We start from the raw sequence: 13,869 nt of genomic DNA, 5'->3' as shown, positions 1-13,869 counted from the left end.
TGATTTCAGCAGATTTTGGTGCATAATTGTACTAGAGATTTGGGATTTTGCAGAAATCGGCACTATTTTGCAGAAATTGACTCAATTTTGTAGAAATTGACTCGATTTTACAGAAATTGGCACTATTTGCAGGTAATTTTGGATATTGCAGGCACATTTGGTTGGCATTGGAGCATCATTTCCCCTAAATTTTTGGGTATTACAGGCACATTTGGTTGGCATTGGAGTATTTCCTCCAAATTTTTGGGTATTACAGGCACATTTGGTTGACATTGGAGCATTCCCCCAATTTTTTGGGTATTACAGGCACATTTGGTTGGCATTGGGGCATTTCCCCCAATTTTTGGGCATTGCAGCACTTGGTACAGGTGACAATCGCATTAGCAGATTTACAGGTGCACATCTGGTTCAGATGTGGTCTAATTGGTTGCCTAAAAATTAGGGTTTTTCTACATTGAGCCCATTTTTGGAGCATTCGACAATTTGCATTTGATCTGCCAGGATTTGAGCACTTGCAGCTCTTACAGGTGTCAGCTGATTGTGTTTTTCACGGCACATGTATACATTTGTGGTTTGCTGTAGTATATGTATGCCATTGTGGACACTTTGATAGATTTGCATCATCGTGCAATACACTTGCAGATTTGGGACATGCATATGTATTTCTCCTAGTGGAGGAGTTCCCTTTGAGTCCATTGGTTATCCTGCTATTTATCTCCCGCATTCTTACGGTTTTGCTGGACGTTGCATACTCGTGGTGACTTGTGACAGATTTGCTGTCCTATCATGGCCAACAGTAATAATGACCTCTTTGGAATGCTATCTCAAGAGGACAAGCTCAATAGGGACAACTACCCCTATGTGGGCTTATATGATGCGTCATGTTTTGGTTGCCAAAAATGTATGGTTGTATGTGGATGGCACTGAGGAGCGTCCTCTTGCACCTGCTCCAGCGAAAGGTGAAGTGATTCCCGCTCATCCTCTTGTAGGTCCACCTCCTCGTCTTCCTCCTACTCAACAGCAGCGTACTTGGGATGCTAGGGATGCTCAGGCCCATGCATTGATTGCTCTCTCGTGCCGCAGGCATCTCATACCGCACATTCGATCTTGCATCACTGCAAAGGGTGCTTGGGATACCTTGGCGGCATTGTATTCAGGTCGCAAAATGAGGCTCGTGTAGCTTACCTTCGGGGCAAGCTTGAGACTGACCGCATGCTTGAAGGTGACTCTCTCAATCAGTACCTTACGCATGTGAAGGACCTACGAGAGCAGCTCATTAACATTGATGACGTTTTGACAGATAGCTAGCTTGTTCAGACAGTTTTGCGCAACTTGTCTGACTCTTATCAAACATTTGGCACCACTCTGCGGTTGTTGGCTGGCAATGCACCTAATGCAGTCACTTTTGACAACCTTGTGACTCTCTTGCTCAGTGAAGAGCAATCTCGTTCCAACAGGAACAACATGATGTCTGTTGAGTCAGCAATGGCTGCTCCTTTTCGTGGGAATAGATCTGGGCCTAAACCTAGCCCATCGAATCCTCCCAAGACATAGGACAAGCCTGAAAAGAAAAAGCGCTATAACTATTGTAGGAAAACAGGGCACACCATAGAGGAAAGCAGGAAGCGTATTGAGAGTGAAAAAAAGAAGCAGCTGCCATCTTCTTCCACAGGTGCAGATCAGGCCAATTTGGCTACACGTGTCAGCCTTGACACTTACATCTTCATTGCCTGCAGAGATGTCTTCTGATGCCATTGCTTTTGATGACTATGCTTTATAGTTTGTACTCCATGATATGCATTGTCTGGCAGATGCATTTCAGGGGGGGATTCTACTTGCCCACATGCAGTTGGTGATGCCTCATGGTCACTTATGCTTGTTGACCCTTATGCTGGTCTATGCTAGACGCTTTCTCTTATGTGATGTCTTTTGGAGATGCCTTTTATGCTGTTTTCCTTGTAGCGGGATTGTTTCTACAGTGTTGACATTGTCACTTTCTCACATGTGATGTTTATTGGGAGTGCCTTTTACACACTTTCTTATGATTATCACTCGTGCAGTTACAGAGCATTGATGTGGATTACATGCAGTTCAGCTTGGCATTTGCTACTTGCCTTCAGGGGGTATTATGCGATGCCTCTTGATTTGATGCAGTTGATGTCCACATGATCTTTTCCATGCATTTCTGGTGATGCATTTTTGTACTACTGTGCTCTAGCATTAGCACTATGACATTAGGGATTCTCCTTTTCCCCGTCATATAGTGCTTGCTTTTTCCATTGGCAATACAGTTCACTCTTACGTGCAGCATAGTGCAGGGCAGCATTCACAGCTTTATCACCCTGCTGCTACCTGTTCACACCATTCACTTGAGGGGGGTTTGTTGGTCATGTCCACTCCCGGCTAGTTAAGGTGTGAACCCAGCTTACTCACGGGCACTTTTTCCCTTTGAATGGACACAGGTTTTTTCCCCATGTGAACACACTTATGTGTGTTGGGCACTTTGCCCTAGGGCTTTTTTGTACTCACTTGTACTTTCATTTTCATATCATTATTGAGTACATCTTTTCCAGCACTCTCACGTTTCTCTGTGCTTGAGGTTGTGTGTGTGTGTGTGCAAGCTAGCTTCCCTCCTAGCCAACAAGTACATGCGAAGTACAAGAGTTCCAGGGCTGGCTGGCTGGCTGGCTGCTATTTCTCTCTCTACAGGACAGGTCGACTTCATCTACAGGGGCTGCAGGCTAGTCGATTTTGCTCCAAGAGCTTGTGCATGGCTGTTGGGACTGTTTTTTGGCTTCTCTGCTGGGAATAGGGCTTGGACGGAGTGAGCTGGACGGAGTGAGCAGAGCCTCTACAGGAGCTGACCGACTGTTATAAGGGCCATTATTGGCTGTTTTTACAGGTTTGCAGGAGGTTTCTCGCGACGAAACTTGAGCAAACATGTCCCTAAACAAGTACCAGGCCTGGGAATGCGATCCTGCAGAACCTATGGGTGGCCAGTGAGCCAAAGCCATGGCTGGTTGCTGTTTTACAGGTTTGGGACAGCACTTTGTTAGAGGGTTGGTGACCGCTCTATCATAGTACATGAGTGGTTGGAGATCACTCTACCCTAGTTGTTGGTGATCGAGGGTGTTGCAATAGGAGTGGTTGGTGACCGCTCAACCTTGGTTGGTGACCCGAGGAGTTGTAGGTAATGTGTTTACCTATGTTTTCACAGTTGGATAAAATCTGGTGTCGGGTGCTGGATGAGTGTGTACTCTCCGGGCACCCGCATCTTGTACATATAAATACTTCTGTTGGTAATAAAGATACCTCGGGGGGGGGGGGGGGGGGGGGGGGGGGGGGGATGGGGGGGGGCGCGGGGGGGCAACTTCAGCCCCTAGTGTTGTGTCATGTTCAAGTTGGTTTATGTTTGCAGGATTGTATATGCTCATGTAATGTTTCACGATGATGGTAATCACGTATGTGCCAGGAATGGTTGATGTATGTATGCTGTTTTGGTAGTGAATTGGTTCCGTATACACGTGCCCGTTTGTGACAAAGAGTCCCACTTCAGCCCCCTTTCGTAGCCTCAGTTTGCAGCCTTCCTACAGCCTCTTGGAAGAGTGCATTGGCATCGAGATTGGTCATCATTGGTGCTTCCTACAGCAGTGTATAGTGAGCCCGACTCTTGGTCTTCCAAAGGTCTTGCGTTTAGCTTATTTACAACCCCAAAGTCAGTCATTCTCTTCAAAGTAATAAAGCAAATACTCCCAGCAATAGGAGGGGGGCCTTCAGTGGGTAATTTGGGACCCAATAAAGTGTACGAATCTCTCTCTCTCTCTCTCTCATCTCTTAAAGTGTGAAGTGATAAAGTGGATTGCTAAAGACAAACGAAACTCAGGATAGAAAAATCGGCGTGAGACTTTGTGTCATCTCTTAAAGTGTGAAGTTTATAAAGTGGATTGTTAAAGACTCATGAAACTCAGGAAGCTTGAGACTTTGTGTGACAGGATTCTACATCTTTGCATAATTCCGCTGCATGTTACACAGAAAGCCACCTTCTCACGCCTGGTGGATTGTAGGGCCTTCTGCAGGCTAACCCCATGCTCAATATCTTTGATGGGCCGCTCCCCCTACCAGGGGGTTATGATGGTGGTCCCACTTTGTATCATATCGCTCGGATTTGACATTCCGAGCTCATAGCTCTAGTTTTTTGTTCTCTTTTGTACCATGATGAGATTACATGGACACTATTGTATCACTTTTGGTCTCATAGACCCACTAGGTCTTTTGAAGATGTTTAATATAACTTTCTTTGTTTCTCTCTCTCTCTCTCTCTGGAGTTTTCCTCCCATATGTTATCCATTAGGAGCTCCTGGTACCGTATTTTTCCTCATAGTTGTTTCAGTTTCAGTTAGTTGTTTAGTTGTTTTTAGCTTTCCTTACACAGACATTGTATCAGATCCACCAATTGTTGTAACCTTTTTGGTCTCATAGGTCATTTTGGCCTTTTGAAGACGTTAATATATCATTTCATTTCATTTCATTTCTCTCTCTCTCTCTCTTTCTCTCTCTCTCTCTCTCTCTCTTTGTGCACTTTTATCTTCTTTACGTTCTGCGATTCATCGTCAAGAACAAAGGGCTGAAAGTATTTATCAAAGTATAAATTTTTTTGGAAGCTTCCGCATGTTACACCGGTTTTCAGATCTAACTTGCTAAATCACTTTGCGTCATCAATGCGGGGCAACAGGAATTGGTTTTTGACCGTGAGCTTGTTGAGGGCCTGGTAGTCCTCATACAAACGCATACTCTTGTCCTCAACCAAGAGGACGGGAGCTCCAAATGGCGAGGAGCTCAGACGGACCAAGCCTTTGGCCTACATTTCCTCCAGCTATTGCTTTAGCTCTGTCATCTCGGGATGACTCATCCGCCGCACGAGATAGGGGATTTGCACCAGGAATGAGATCAATGTGGTAGTACTCGGGCCACGATAGAGGTGACTTCTCAGGCAAATTGGCATTGAACAAGTGTCCATGCTCGTCCAATATGCGCTATCAGTTTGCTGCCTGGATGCCATGAAACATCCCTTGGCACATCACCGTTTCATGCCGGCTGAGGACCACTGAGATCCTCCTAGACTAGGTGAAGCGAGGAGCAACGATGTACCAGTTGGAGTGGGAGGGGGATAGATGCTGCTGTGTCGTATATACTGCTGTGGCGGCATAAGAACTGGTCTCCTTGGACTTCTCCTTGCTCTTACCATTCTGCAACCTTTTATTCTTCGGATAGTTCCTTCCAGTATGCTCAGTGGAATCATAATAAAAGCACTGTCTATAAGCCATCTTGGCGTAATGCTCTTCATGGGTGAGGTGAGTCACCGAGGCTCCCCCACTTGCCTTGTCCTTATCATCCTCGGCTTGGCTACCCTTGTGTTTGCCTTTCTGTTGCCCGTGTTGTTGAGTCCTCGACTTGGAACTCTCCTGCGTCTTGAGGGTTGTAGCAAGATGAACCGCATCTGAAAAATCACAGGAGCACCAGGTATCATCCTTCTGCGGTGCTTCACCCTGCTAGGTGTTAGTATGGGCGTGCCTGTTGGTACACGGTCCCGGAAGACCAGTGAGGGGCGGGTGTTCACGGCCAATGTGCACGAACGTCTGCGTGCAAACACGGTTTTAAACCATCCACAAATCGCTTAACTTGCTTCAACCGTTGAACGGTCCTTGGGAGCATGAGCAAGTGCTTCCAAGAATGAGCAAGAGAGTCCGTTATCAATTCGCCATGTTTCTACATAATATGCTCCCACTGTTTCTTCGATTCACGACCGTAATCCATGGGAATAAAGTGCTTCAAGACCGCCTTGTGGCAATCATCTCAGCTAGTCACGAAGTGGTGCCTAAGGTGGTCTTCCTACCACAAGAGAGTGGCATCCATGTAAGCCAACGTGGCAGTCATCTCGCGGGTCCAATTGGTGACAACTTCTCCGTCCATCTTCCCGTTGAACTTGGGAGGCTTCAGAAGCTTTAATAATTGAGCTCATTCCTCATGAGGCATGGAGGAAGAGCTCGGCAAACCGGTAGTCCCTCTATGTCAAGCTGATGAAGGCGAGCGGCTATTGTCCGGAGAATCCGATGGAGAGGGACTTTGCAAAGGAGACCATCGGTGACACGAATGACATCTCTCTTGCCAACTATGCATATGTGTACAATGATGATTGCAAGATTGGGAGCGAAGCTCATCCAGTATATCCTTGCCTGTATCCAAAGGAGTGAAAAATCCTACTCCAGAAAAGTTTTGCCAAGGTGTATGGATTATCCCACTGCTCCAAGCTTCGCAAGAGGGGATGTCATGTGCATCCATTAATGCCGATGCTCATAGACATGTATAATCTTATTAGCAAATATACGGGCAGATTTTGCAGCCCTACAAGCTTCTAGGAGTGCCCAAGACATAGCCCAATGGTTAGGACACCTTTTTGGCATAGTTTGGACACAAAATATGACTTTTTGAACAATGTTTTGCGGGAAAAATATGCAAAACCGACTTGATTACGAATTCATACTTTTTCCCTACAAATAGCATCATTAGGCATTCATTAGAATCATCATTCAAAGATCAAGAGGATCCATTTATCAAAGTCTGCAAGGCAGCAAGGACACAATGGTGGATCAGTAGGAGCTTCTCTTGTCCGATTGCAAGTAGAGGGCTGCAAGGATCTTGTAGCATGCGCTGAGCTAGGACCGTGTGAAACAACAGGGCCTTTTCTTTAAACCTGAGTTTAGTGAGTTTAGCAATCCTTTAAAACAGCATACATGAAACTGAAAATAGATGTAGTAGAGTTGACACCTGATGGGGTCCCGAATTACCCACTGAAGGGGCCCCTCGTACAAGCAGGAGTATTTGCTTTATTTCTTCTTCTGGAGAACTGTAAATAAGCTGAACTGTGTCCACAAGACTGAGCGGACAAACTGACTAATTGACTAACCGCCAACAAACGCAAGGATAAAGCGACCAAACGTTGGGTAGAATTATGCATAGGCTTTAGGCGTTTGTGAAGCTATCTTCAAGAGTAATACACTGGCCCGAGGACCGAGGGGAGGTGCGCTACAAACTCTTGAAGAGACCGAGCTTCTATGCCTTGGGCTGAGAGCACAAGTAGGTTGATAGTATGCACAGGCACAGGCCTAGGCATACATGCTTGACTGCTAAAGATTATCTTCTATTTTTCGGACTGAATGAGGGATTGAATTTGCTCTTGCCTTTTTATATGCCCTGGGGGTGGTGGTCGGTTGCTTGTAGAGGCTATCGGCCTGCTGGGCATGCTCATGAGACTGCTTGCAAATGGCATTAAATGCTTAAATTGCCCAATCGGCTGGCAGAAAGGCTCACAATTGGCATTAAATGCCAGTCGCTGCAACAACTGCTCACGGCTAGCATTTAATGCTAGTCGGCTGCTGCAAATTCTTGGACGCTTGCTGTTTGTTCCTGGTCAGGTTGCTGGCCGATTGGATATCCCAAGCCCATGTAGGGCTGTCGATTAGGACTTGTGAGCATGGCTAGGGGCTTGACTACCCCTTGCAAAGCTAGCCATCACTTTGGCTGCCTGGCCCCCTTCTACATGAGATGCATCTATATGCGCTAATGTAACTACTGCTAGGGTTGACTTCTACATGCTCGTGAATGATGACTACTTGCTGAAATCTCCACAGTGGGTTAAGAGGATTGACCTGACACTCTAAGGATGGGAGACTGACCTACGTAGATCGTGCCTGACATGTCCCGGACTAGGCTCACAAAGGGGTCATGGCATACGACAAATAAACCCTAAAAGGTACTACTTTTGTACATGAACCTTGCATTGTTGTGATGAGCGAGTTTGTCACCGTGCACCACAATGCACAGGTGCACATGACATTCTCTCCTGCGTAGCTTGGCGGTAGGTTCATAGCTTCGAGGTAGTTCGCCAATAACTGTGGGTACTCGAGGAAGAGTTCTTCATCTGGTCCCTCGATCTTTGAACTTGGTATAAAATTGGCGAAGACGTCGTCCAAAACCATGCTTCCAGCGATGTAGAAGGATCTCCTCAGGCTCTATCACTTTGGCTTCATCAACCATTTCTTACTGCTACTCTTTTGGAGCATTCTCCATTGCTCTTCTGGAACATTCTTCAATGAAGGTCCAATATAAGGCTTTAACCAAGAGACGTGGAAGACATTGTGCATTGTCCAACTGTCTGGCAATCTAAGTTGCATGGCGACGTCGCTTATCTTCTTTATGATAGGAAAAGGACCAAAACTTTTGAATGACAACTTTGAAGTTTGGACAGCGCTTGCCCACTTGCTTGAGTCTTTGCTTCATGATCCTTAAATAAACCCATTCACCTTCTTCGAAATTGGCGTCTCTCCGTGACTTGTTTGCATGTCTGGTGTAAGCCTCCTGAGCTTTGGTAAGACGCTCTTTGACGGACTCAATGATGGCTGAAAAAGTTTCTGTCATCTTGTTGGCTTCCAAGGAAGGAGAGATCATCCTCGTGAGAAGAGAAGAAAATCGTCGACCAAAATTGAAGGTAGTCCAGTAATAAAATCCATACTGATACATTCCCACTTCATCTGGGGGATGTCTAATGGATGTAACTTCCCAGGCATTTTTACTCTCTCAGCTTTGACTGACATATCAGGCATTGACGTACATGATTAAGTACATCCTTTTTTAGTCCAGGCCAAAAGAAGCTTTTCTTTATTCCGCCAACACTGGATGAGTAAGTGTCATTGAGAATCGCCTGTACCAACGGGAGATGAAGCTCCCACTTCAACTGTTGATCATCGTAGTACGCTTTAAGCACATTGAAAGCCAACCGATTGTAATCTTGGTTTGGCCATCGGTCTGGGGATGGAATGCACTAGACAATTGCAATTTGGTACCAAAGTTGTTGAACAGAGCTTGCCAGAAGTGAGATGTAAACTTTGGGTCCCGATCTGAAGTAATGGTCTGTGGCAAACCACAAATTGGGTACCAATGTCAGAGAAAGAGCCGGGCTATATCTTCTGCTGTGGCCGTCTGTTTGCATGGTATAAGCATACAAAATTTACTAAACCTGTCAACTATCGTCATACACTGAGTATTCCGAGATCTAGTAGATGCAGGAAGGGGTTCAACAAAATCCATCGAAATGTCGTGAAACGGACCCTTGGGAACGGGCAATGGCTGAAGCAACCCTGTCTGTTTGGTGTGAGGTACTTTGACTTTTTGACATATAGGACACTAAGAAACATAGTTGTACACATCTGCGCATCTTCGGCCAATAAAATGATCTTTCTAACTTCTCCAAGGTACTGTTGATTCCACAATGACCACCAATCAGTGAATCATGGGCATCATGGAGGAGTGTCGGTCTTTTCTCCCTGAGAACACATAGTCGACCCTTGTAAAAGAGCCAACCGTCTTGAATGTTGTAATGACCCGTTTTTGAATAAAGAGCCATACTTTAAGGAGTTCCAAATTTTGGACAGTGCACATACTGTGTCTTCATACTGTCTAAATCTTTTCCCTGTATCTCTAACACAGTGGACTCCTGGACTGCCTGAATACTACCTTTGCGACTCAAAGTGTCTGCTACGGGGTTGTTCGTATCCAGTACATACTCAATCGTTCCTCCAAACTATTGGAACAACTGACTCCACTGATGCTGTCTATCACTCCACTGGGCACTTCGCATGATTTGCAACCACTTCAAGGCTTGGTGATCTGTCTTCATAGTAAATTCCCTTCCATAAAAAAAAGGTTTCCATCACTCTATACGCTTGGCACAAACCCACAAATGAATGTATATCTTGGGTTGTCTTTGGAACGTCCCAATCGAGGATTGCCTTTATCTTTTCAGGATCAAGGCGAATGCCATTGGAACCGGTCACATATCCTAGGTACTGGACTTCTTGAACTCCAAATATGCTCTTCCTCTTCTTTGCATTTATGTAGAGTTCGTTGTCTCGCAAAAGCTACAAGACCTTCTGCACATCCTTCACGTGCTGCTCTGCAGCGGCAGAAGAGATAAGAACGTCATCCAAAAAAAGGAACAGACATATACCGATGGGTACGGTGAAGACTCGTGACGTCATCTTGTTGAATGTCGCAGGTGCATTGGTCAAACCAAAAGGCATGACCACAAACTCATAATACTCTCGTTCTATTCGAAAGGCGGCCTTGGGAATATCGGCCTCGAAAATCTTGACTTGACAATAGCCACTTTTGAGGTCGATCTTGGTAAAGTAGTGAGCATTGTTGAGCCTTTCAAGGATGTAGTCTATCCTTGGCATTGGAAACTTATTCTTGATTGTCAACTTGTTCAAGGCTCAATAATCCATACAAAGACGTGTGGTCTTATCTTTCTTTTGCACAAACAGGATACGTGCGGCAAATGGAGAGGGAGAAGGCGTGACGAAACCAGACCTCAGCAACTGTGCTAGTTGCGTCTCCAACTCAGCTTCCAACGCCTTGGAAAGACGATACGGAAACTTACCGGGTGGCTGAGCTCGAGGTATCAATTCGATACGATGGTCTTCAAGACGAGAGGGTGGGGGTCTTGGTGGAAGATCATCCCTCAACATGATGTCCTGAAACTGTTGGAGGAGGCCGGTCATCTAGGGTTCTAATGGAGTTGCGGTGGATGTCGCGATTTGTTGTTGGTGGACATAGATCATTGCACACTCAGCTCCCTTTCTGATAGCTCTACTAGCTTGAAGATGGGAAACAAGTGGAATACCTTGAATACTGCGATCCCCGCGAATGATAGTAGGCTTAGGCAAACCTTCGACGATTGTGAAGGTGTCTTGCCTCCAATCAGGAATGGGTGCATACTGGCAGAACCACTGAATCCCAAGGATCATGTCGCACCCAAGAAGGGGCAAGACAATGAAGTCCCTCTGAAACTGGGCCTTTTGAACTATGAAGGCAAACTGTTGAGCTTTCTGAGAAATATGAGTACGTAGGCCGGGAGTGAATCCTTCCACGTCCAAATGATACGGCACAAGGGCACATTGCATCTTGGTCGCCAACTGCGGAGAGATGCATCTTTTGAACTGCCCATGTCGAAGAGAACAACAAACTGTCGCCCTTGCGCTGTGCCATAAGCTTTGATAAGACCTTTCAGACGCTCGTCAACTCCGCCCTCCTAGGTACCACATTCAAAGTGGGCAAAAGCTGAACAACATTGGTGGCTGAGGGCGGGGGTGGTACAGTTGTGGTGGTTGCCATTGTAGAGGGTACTGTTCCTTCTCATCTGACTGCAGGAATCCTCCCGTAAGGCCCTCTTTGAGGAGCCCACGGTCATCCAGAGGCACTTACGCAAGGATAAAGCAACCAAACACTGGGCAAAACTATGCATAGGCTTTAGGCGTCTGTGAATACACCGGCCTGAGGGGACTGAGGGGAGGTGTGCTGCAAAGCTGAAGATTATCTTCTGTTTTTCTGACTGAATTAGGGACTGAATTTGCTCTTGCCTTTTTATATGCCTTGGGGGTGCTGGTCGGCTGCCTGTGGAGGCTGTCGGCCTGCTGGGCATCCTCATGACTGCTTGCAAATGGCATTAATGCTTAAATTGCCCAGTCGGCTGACAGAAAGGCGCACGACTGGCATTAAATGCCAGTCGGCTGTAGCAATTGCTCACGACTAGCATTTAATGCTAGTCGGCTACTGCAAATTCTTGGACACTTGCTGTTTGTTCCTGGTCGGGCTGCTGGCCGATTGGATCCCAAGCCCATGTAGGGTTGCTGACTAGGACTTGTGAGCATTAATCATCTTTGCTTAGCATCAATCAAGAACACGCTTTTGCGACGCTTGTCATAGTCATTGAGGGTTCTTTTAAGGTCTCCATAGACCACGTACGAAGATTATCTAGCTTAGACTGAAACCCTAACGAGGTTTCATAGACCCGACATCGTCATATGCATCGCATGACTGCGATAGATTGTGGCTAGCGACTCACCACCCAACCATAGGTTCAATGCCTAGAACCACCCCGGAGCTTGAGGTCTAACTACCCTTTGAGCCTGCTTGGTACGGACGTCCCTAACCTAGTGAAAGCTCCACCTTCTAGATTAGGGTTTGTTGCTGCTAGGCTATGGGGGGTAGAACTCCATTGTGGAGTGTGGAGAAAGATAGGAGAAGAGAGGAACAATGCTCAAGTGTTTGCACGACTCGATGAAGCTTAGATGGCTTAATATGATTTGAAGTGCACCAAACCAAGTACATGCTTTTATAGGTTGCAAACCTTATCTTTTGACTCACACAAGTCACAGTCACATATGGGGGCATGACACATGGCACACACTTATCTTATCCAAATAAGAGGGTGCTCACACACATATAGGCATACTTACACATACATGAGGTGTTCACACCTATACAAATACAGATAGATGGTTACACACATACTGACAGGTATATGTGGTGGACATACAAGAGACAAGACTCTGAAGTACCCAACAAACTCCCCTTCGGAGCTAAGGTAGTATCTTATGAAGTGGCCTTCATACTCATGGTGATTTGGGCTCACTGGCACCACGTGATGCAAAAGATCACAGTGACCATACTTGGCGTGATACAATCAACCTTGCAAATGGAGCTTGACCACACATGAGATTCCTCAGCCCTTCTAGACTACCCCCCGACTCAAAATAGGGTAATCGAGGAAATTACAAAGCCTTATATAACACAAGGCGATACAAACATTTAGGTGGGAAAACATAACACACACAAGATTATTTTTTTAGATTTTGGGAGACATCTCGGGCAAAGAACCCAAGACACTCACTCACAAAAACATATAGGAAAAAATGATAAATCCCCCAAGTTGGGAGATGCTCCCCGCACAGCTGTTGCACACATGTGTGCACACTCCTGCTCTTCAGTGATGGTATCGGTAAAGCTCTTGGCAAGAATGCCCCAAAAAATAACGTCGGTGTTGCCCATGGAAACAATTGCTTAGGGCATTTAGTCCATGACTCTCAAAACTGCAAGTTTGGAGTCTTCAATTTTGGATTTGAAGAGTCAAATTGGGTAAAAACCCAAATTTGTTTGCTACAACTTCAATTTATGAAGCAAATTATGGATTATGCAAAAGTCCCAATTTTTATGGGCTATAGAGACTTCAATTTAATGCTAATGGCTCAATTTTTGAGAAAGCCCCAAATATTATGCATGGAGATGGTTTCAATAGCTTTTAGCCATTATTAGCCCTAGGCTATTTGATTATAAACTCTTAGCTAATCTAGACCTCTTTTTGTGAGCGTCCTTAGCCCACGTGTGAACCCTCCAAGTCCCCACTCCCTAGCTAAACCCTTAATCCTAGTCTTGGGTTAACCCTAATCCTAATCTTGGGTTAGCACACGTCCCTAGCCCTAATCCTAGGCCTATCGGGACGTAAGAGGTCCCGTCACTCCATGGGTGGAAATTATATGGTCGATTGGAGAGATCTCATCCACACCCTTCATAGAAACTTGGAGCATGTGATGGGTGATTTGAAGCGCAGGCAGCAGCAGCAGCAGTGGGCTGCCTTCTTTCCTGCTTGGAGCTTGGGTCCCTTCCTCTCTCGAGGGGACTAAATTGGCATTACCCCCCCGCACACACACCCCCCCCCCCCCCCCCCTTGTGATGTTTTGTATATATTACCTCCTCTGCAGGTTGTAGATGATTGTTGATCGGACAGTTATCTTTTTCTACTAATTGAAGAATCTTTTCTTGGGAAAAAAATTACATAATCAATACTTAATGAGTATATGTTAGCTAATAATTAAATGAATTTCTAACATATTTAGAAGAATTATGTTGATATGAGTTTTATTTCAATCATTAATATCTTTATTGATGGAGAAGTTGTTTATTATTAATTTTTCA

The 13,869-nt window shown here is 45.6% G+C and overlaps 1 protein-coding gene across 7 annotated transcripts in view; it reads left to right on the top strand.

Annotated features, from left to right (window-relative positions):
• Positions 1 to 13,869, top strand: part of LOC147622170 (regulator of nonsense transcripts UPF3-like) — a 131,211-nt gene that overhangs the window by 79,707 nt on the left and 37,635 nt on the right. The gene's annotated exons all lie outside the window — the stretch shown is intronic.

Source organism: Cibotium barometz, chromosome 29, assembly GCF_041138505.1.
Source record: "Cibotium barometz isolate CiBa-2024 chromosome 29, ASM4113850v1, whole genome shotgun sequence".
NCBI lineage: Eukaryota > Viridiplantae > Streptophyta > Polypodiopsida > Cyatheales > Cibotiaceae > Cibotium > Cibotium barometz.
The sequence above is the reverse complement of the archived record's forward strand: the minus strand, read 5'-3'. Positions and strand labels throughout refer to the sequence as shown.